General features: G+C 42.1%; 1 protein-coding gene across 1 annotated transcript in view; it reads left to right on the top strand.

The window, feature by feature from the left end:
* The first annotated feature begins 3,992 nt into the window (after positions 1–3,992).
* LOC140617533 (solute carrier family 2, facilitated glucose transporter member 3) overlaps positions 3,993–7,165 on the top strand; it is a 108,780-nt gene continuing 105,607 nt past the window's right edge. The window contains exon 1 of the mRNA XM_072799131.1: positions 3,993–4,304. The gene's annotated coding sequence lies outside the window, so the exon portion shown is untranslated. The remainder of the gene's footprint in view (positions 4,305–7,165) is intronic.

Here is a 7,165-nt window from a genome sequence, read left to right as displayed (position 1 = left end):
TTGTATACCTGAAACTGATGTAGCATTGTGTGTCAACTATACTCAAAAGAGAAATTAGATAACATTTCCTCTACATAAATAGAAAGCCGAAAGGTCAATTGGTTGGTTGTGATATATATATATATAAGGAAAAAAAAATCCTTAAACTTAAAGGAAGTAAAACCCAATTGGGCCTTTTCTTTCTCCCCACCCTTACTATATCCAGATTTAAAGCTGTATTTCCCTTTTGAACATTAACTTGTTCTCCCATACACAGATAATTTGTTATCAAATGCTTCTTGCCAAGTGTTAGATGTTCTGTTATGTTTCATTTGTCAATCATTTTCGACATTTTCTATGTATTGTCAAATTTGGGGAACACGGGTAGAGAGGTAATACTAAAAATGGGAAAGCTTGGGAAGAATTAGACTCTCTTTTCCTAGAAATTTAGAAAAATTGAAAGCTCATGAAATTATTTGATATATGCAAGGTATTTGTTGCATTATTTATACCGGTAGAAAATGAGAAAATTTGCTTAAATAACCATAATAGGGTAACCATTAAATGGTACATATAATGGTATAATAGATAATTTTCTTTTTGTGTCTTCTTACCAGTTAGACATTTTTCAGTGGGCCTGAATTATTTTAAATAACCATTTTTTCATTTATCTGAATATATTCTAGTAAGAAAATCATATTTAAAAGTTTGTATAATACAATCTATAGTTGCTTTTTAAATATATACTTATGTATATGTACATATTTGAGTATACACACACACACAGGGGTATACATCAAAGATGTGAGCTTGAAGATTATTTACCTCATTTTCTACTATATCTATAATTAGTGTTCATATGGGTTTTGCTTATGTAATTTTTAAACTAAAACAAACAAACTGATTAATAAACCTGTGTTTGTTTTGTTTTTGCTCTAAAACGGGGGAAGCACTTGCATTCATCCTCCGTATACCTTGCATTAAGGAGGGTGAGATGGAGCAGAATAAAAATATAGTCACTGAGGTGCACCTGTCTGGCTTAGTCATTAGAGCATGCTGCTCTTGAGCTTGAGGTCATGAGTTTGAGCCCCATATTGGGTATAGAGCTCACAAAAAAACTACATATATTTGTGTGTGTGTGTGTGTGTGTGTATGTATTATATGTATGTATGTATATAGTGTGTGTGCGTGTGTATATATATATAAAGTTGATGATAATATGCCACGATACTGTTCTGGAAGGATTTATTAAAGACTTCTGTATTGTATGAAACTCAGTGGATAAGATTTGTGTATCCAAATCCCAGCTGTGGTGCTCAATAACTGTGAGAACTTAAATTACTTAACTGTTCTGTTTCCTCATCAGTAAAATGGGGATGATAATAGTACCTACTTTACAGTGTTGTGGAAAGACTATGTGACTTTATGCATGGAATACATCTAGATAAGTGCACGGAGAAGAACTTGCAGCTTGAAAGAGGCTTAAAAATCACACCAAACAAATGCAATGTATATGGATTAAGAGATATATCCATCAAATACAATATATAGACATTGCACATTGCAGCGGGGGTGTGGGGGGGTCCTGATTTGAACAAAGCAACTGGAAAAATATTATGAAGCAGTCGGTACAGTTTCAATCTTAACTCTGCTGATATCAAAGAATTATTGTTAGATGTGTTAATAGTTATTATTGTTATTATTTAAGGATCTTTATCTTTTAAAAATGCATATTGCAGTATTTAATCATGAATTGCCTGAAATTTCCTTCAAAGTAAGCAAGGGATGGGGAGAGAGGTATAGATGATAAAAGATTGACCAAGTGTTGCTTATTACAATATGTTTTGTTTTGTTTTTGAAATACTAGTCTCCCGGCACCTGGCTGGCTGAATCAGTAGAACATACGACTCTTGATTTCAGGGTGGTGAGTTCGAGCCCCATCTTGGGTGTAGAGATGCTTAAAAGCAAAATCTTTTAAAAATAAATAGAGAAGGTGATAGGACATGAGAGACTCCTAACTCTGGGAAACAAACAAGGGGTAGTGGAAGGGGAGGTGGGTGGGGGGTGGGGGTGACTGGGTGATGGGCACTGAGCGGGGCACTTGATGGGATGAGCACTGGGTGTTACACTATATGTTGGCAAATCGAACTTCAATTAAAAAATATACATGGGCAGCCTGGGTGGCTCAACAGTTTGGTGCCTGCCTTCAGCCCAGGGCGTGATCCTGGAGACCTCCCTGCATGGAGCCTGCTTCTCCCTCTGTGTCTCTGCCTCAATCTGTGTCTCTCATGAATAAATAAATAAAATAATAAATAAATAAATAAATAAGCAAACAAACTATTCTCTCTACATTTGTATGTGTTTGAAATCTTACAAAATAGTTTTTTAAGGGACTCCTGGCTGGCTCACTGGGCTCATAGAGCATGTGACTCGATCTTGGGATCCTGAACTAAAGCCCCACGTTGAGGGTAGAGCTTTAAAAAAAAAAAAAAAAAAAGTTTTTAAAACACACTGTTTAAAAAAATGCTAGAACATAGTAAGGATTATGTGTTTACTATTATGATATACTTTGTATTTATAATAACTGTATTATCCTATGTTTGCTTACACTTTTCAGATTACAATATTTTAATTTACACTATGTCTCTTAGTACTGACACTAAACCTAGGAAGTAGGTATTATTATTCCCCATTTTACAAATGAGAAGACTTAACTAGAGCCAAGACTGCAAATCTGTGCAATCTACCACCTACACTCTTCGTTTTTTGGGGGGGGGGGGAACCTGCTGGTAAAAGGTTTGGGAAATAACCGACAGCCACTAAGCACAGATTCTTGCTTCCCTTCATGGCTGCCGTCAGATTTAGTGGGTAGGGAATAAACGAGCATACAAACGATTCATTTGGAAATATTTATTAGACCAAATCTGAGCTCTCTGCACATCAGTAGAAATTCTAGCTGGTACTTTAAAGGGTAATCTAGGGATAATAGAAGACAACAGAGGAGATCAGATCATGATGGAAAAATTCTCTCCATGGTACGTATTTCCTTTCCATAACTTTATTATCTTAAGTTTTCTACGCTAACTTTATATCCTCTCCCTAACCTGTCTGTTCTAAAACCAAGACTAGAACTAAGGTTAGCGGAGTAGAGGTAAACTGCGAAAGGAGGTTGGAAGGCGGGAGGACGTCACCTCCCAGTTGAGGCCCAGCCTCCCCGCAGCTCCGTTCCACCTTAAGAAGCCGTAGCCGCTCCCTGCGCGGAGCAGGCACTGAGCTCCTCCCACTCCCGTGTCAGCTCCGACCCGGGAACGTGGGGAAGGGGGAGAGACGCACTGAATGGAAAGATCCGCGCTTGGGGCCGCAAGGGTCTGTCCTTCCCCTACGCTCCCCGCGCGAGAGGAACGTGTAAAGCACCTGCTGTTGGGTTTGGTCCTTTTCGCGACGATTCAGAATGGGGGCGTGTCCATCCGAAATTGGAGGCGGGGGAGGGGGAGGGATATGTGTGGGGTGGGGTGGGGCCCATGTTGGGGTGGGGTCGGAGAGATCGCAGCTGGGGCGTTGGCGATCTACCGTGTGCCTTGACTGTTGGTCGAAAACCGTAAGTTCACTAAATCCGGACGCACCTCTTCAAACCATTTCCAAAAGAGGGGGCGAGTTTTCCATTCTCCGCCCCAATGGCCCCTCTTCGTTTTAATTGATTGGGCTTAAGGTAGGCTGGGCCCAAGGAGGCTTGTTGATTGGCTACGTGAGTCATCCATCAGGATGACGCAAGCGAGGGGGGTGGCTATTGGGCGGAGGAAGTGAAGGTTATTTTGGTACCTCCTACCGCAACTGCTGATTGGCTGAGGTTTGCGGTGAGGTAAAACGAGCCGTAAAAATGCCCACTAAGGGAAAGGGCCTATTGGCCGATCTCGGCGGAACGAGGTCTAGGGTGGGACTGGGAAGAGCCCGCTGGACTCGGTTATTGTACTGAAGGACCAAATTGATTAAAACCCGGAAATGAGTTTAGAAGGCAACTGGAGGAAAGAGGGAAATCCGCGGCACCTTGGTCACCCTCCACAAGGTCATTTCCTGCCTAGGATCAATGATTTCCTGTTTACCCGACCAAGTCGGCGTGTGCCCGGGCTTTCTGGAATACACACGCTCATTGCATTTCTATGAGCCTTTGGTCCCCGGCTTCCCGTTCACTTAAGTTACGTAGAAGAATGAGACGGAGGAAAGGGAAAACACGGGGTTTACCCTGGTCTCTTCTAGGGAAGCATAGGGAAACTGAGGCTCTGAGAGAGACAGCCGAGGATGGACCCTGGATCACAGTATCCAAACAGGTGGGTTCCTAAAGAAACCATTCGTGAAATAATTAAAGAGTGGGCGGAGGTGTAGAGAACGGAAACGATTTGTCTAAAGGAAGAGCGTTAATCATATACAGAGACCTTGGGTAGGGAATATGTTTTGTTCATCGCTGTATCTCTGATGCTTCCTACCGTCGGATACATGGTGGGTGATCTGAACCAAACAAGAACGAGACGTTTATATAGTATAATGGGCAAATTCTGAAGATGCCAGACCTTTAGAATATGTTTTTACAAAGCATCTGTGTCAAAATAGAGGCACCAGGGTGGCTGAACCCTTGATTCGGCTTTTGGCTCAGGTCATAATCTGGAGTCCTGGGAGCCAGCCTTGTGGGTCGGGGAGCTCCCTGCTCGGGGGATCCTGCTTCTCCCTCTCCCAATACCCCTCCCTCCCCCACCTGCGCGCGCTCTCTCTCTCTCTCTCTCTCTCAAATAAATAAATAAAATCTTTTCTAAAATAATAAATATATCTAAATAAATATTTTTAAAATAAAGAACCTATGTCAATTTTATGATCCTGGAAAAATGTTTCACACTTACTTACCACCTGGGTTAATCCAGCCATAAAATGAGATCTGTTTCCCCGACCTACCTGGGAAACGCCACCATTTTCCCCTTAACACCTTGAGGCCTTTAAAGTTAGGAAGCAGATTTCCCCCTAACCTACATTCCTAGAAAAATTGAAAAGATAGATGGGATTAGTAAAAAGATGACCTCTACATCCAATGAATGGAAAATACGTTGTTTAACCTATAATCTAAGAGTCAAGGGTAGGAAGAACTTACTATTTGAGAATATTAAGAGATAAACATCTATACGAGAAATTATGGAATCACTTGCTGGCCTACAAGATTATAGCAAGATTTCACCAGTGCTTTACCATGATCTAAAAACTGCTCTGAAATTGAGGAAAGCAGTGCACAAACTTCCCAAAAGTGTTATTAACTATTCCCACTGCAGGACACTACATGGATTGTTGGTCAAGATTCAAGTACCTTCTATTTATCCAGAACGATTCCATACTTATAATTTTCTAGAATCTTTTAGGCCAAATAGTTTATGAGCAAGTGTATCATACTGGCTTTTCAGTATAATTATGACAATAGCTTAGAAATAAGGGGAGAGGGGATCCCTGAGTGGCGTGGCGGTTTGGCGCCTGCCTTCGGCCCAGGGCGTGGTCCTGGAGTCCCGGGATCCAGATCGAGTCCCACATCCGGCTTTATGCATGGAGCCTGCTTCTCTCTCTGCCTGCTTCTCTCTCTGCCTGTGTCTCTGCCTCTGTGTGTGTGTGTGTCTCCCATGAATTAAAAAAAAAAAAAGAAAGAAAAAGAAGGGGAGGAACAGGGGGCAGTTATATTTGCAATAATAAAAGTACCATAGGAAAATTATATTTAGCTACAAGAAATTCTAGCATAATAAGGTATATGTTGCTTATATGAAAGGGGGTAGGGGAGACATTAAGAAAATTTTCAAGAGGGGATCCCTGGGTGGCGCAGCGGTTTAGTGCCTGCCTTTGGCCCAGGGCGCGATCCTGGAGACCCGGGATCGAATCCCATGTCGGGCTCCCGGTGCATGGAGCCTGCTTCTCCCTCTGCCTACGTCTCTGCCTCTCTCTCTCTCTCTGTGTGACTATCATAAATAAATAAAAATTTAAAAAAAAAAAAAATTTTCAAGAATTGTATTAGGTAAGTGTGCATTTTTTTCCTAGTTAATATTATATGAATTATGTGGAAATATACAAAACTATTTTAGGGTTAATCATTCATGCAGTTTGAGCACTGCACTTTCCTTTTCATGATGTCCAACAAATCAAAGTATAAATTGTCTCTGAGGGAAAATAGAGCCTAGCAGTGAGTCTAAGGAAGAAAAAACTGGCATTGTTCCTAATCAAACATCCAAGCCCTCTAGCATGTAAAGATAAACCAGTGGCATCTTGATTGGTGAGAACATAAGACACTGAGTCAGATAGAATCTTAGGCCTAAGGAAAATCTTCAACCTCCTGGAGCCTAGCTGCTCCCTGCCTCCCCAACCCTCTGTCTTGAGAAACACAGTAATCTTGTTTCTTTCCTCTTGAGGCCCAGCGAACAGTTACAAGGCCTCAAAAGACCAAGTATGAAAGCACCAGGTTATGCTGTGCTTGGAATTTATGGAAAGAAGAGGAAAAGGGAAGGCAGGGGTATCTACCAGAGGGGCTGGTAGAGGTGTAGAAGGGACTTACTAGGGCTCAGTCAGGTATCTGTCAGGGTTGGCTACAATAAACAGAAACCACTTAGGCCGATATAAGCCAGAAAAGGCCTTAATACAGGGAATGGATATTTACCACCTTGTTGGATGGGCTTAGCAAAAGCAGGGTCTCTGCTACATCCCAGAAATGGCTTCAAAAACAAGACTACTAGGGGCACCTGGGTGGCTCAGTGGTTGAGTGTGTCTGCCTTTGGATTGGGTCGTGATCCCCGAGGTCCTGGGATTGGGTCTGTGCTTCTGGCCTCCCACAGGAAGCCTGCTTCTCCCTCTGCTTAGGTCTCTGCCTCTCTCTCTCTATGTCTCTCATGAATAAATGAAATATTAAAAAAAAAAAGAAACTACTAAACTTACCCACCAGGGAAGCTCCAGAAAGGGGAGGAATCAAGACTGTTGCTGAAACTGTGGAGTTCAAGACATAGTGCCTTCGTTCAGATCCAGGCATCAGGATGCTACTATTGCTAACATGCCTCAGCAGCCTTGAGTGGCCATGAAGCTTGTAAATGGTTGCTGGAACACTGCTGCAGAAAAACCCGACATCCCATGACCATGCTGGCCACCAGCAACTATTAAAGCAGCCAGGAGGTGGCCCCTG

The sequence above is a fragment of the Canis lupus genome, chromosome 25, assembly GCF_048164855.1.
Source record: "Canis lupus baileyi chromosome 25, mCanLup2.hap1, whole genome shotgun sequence".
NCBI classification, from domain to species: domain Eukaryota; kingdom Metazoa; phylum Chordata; class Mammalia; order Carnivora; family Canidae; genus Canis; species Canis lupus.
The sequence above is the reverse complement of the archived record's forward strand: the minus strand, read 5'-3'. Positions and strand labels throughout refer to the sequence as shown.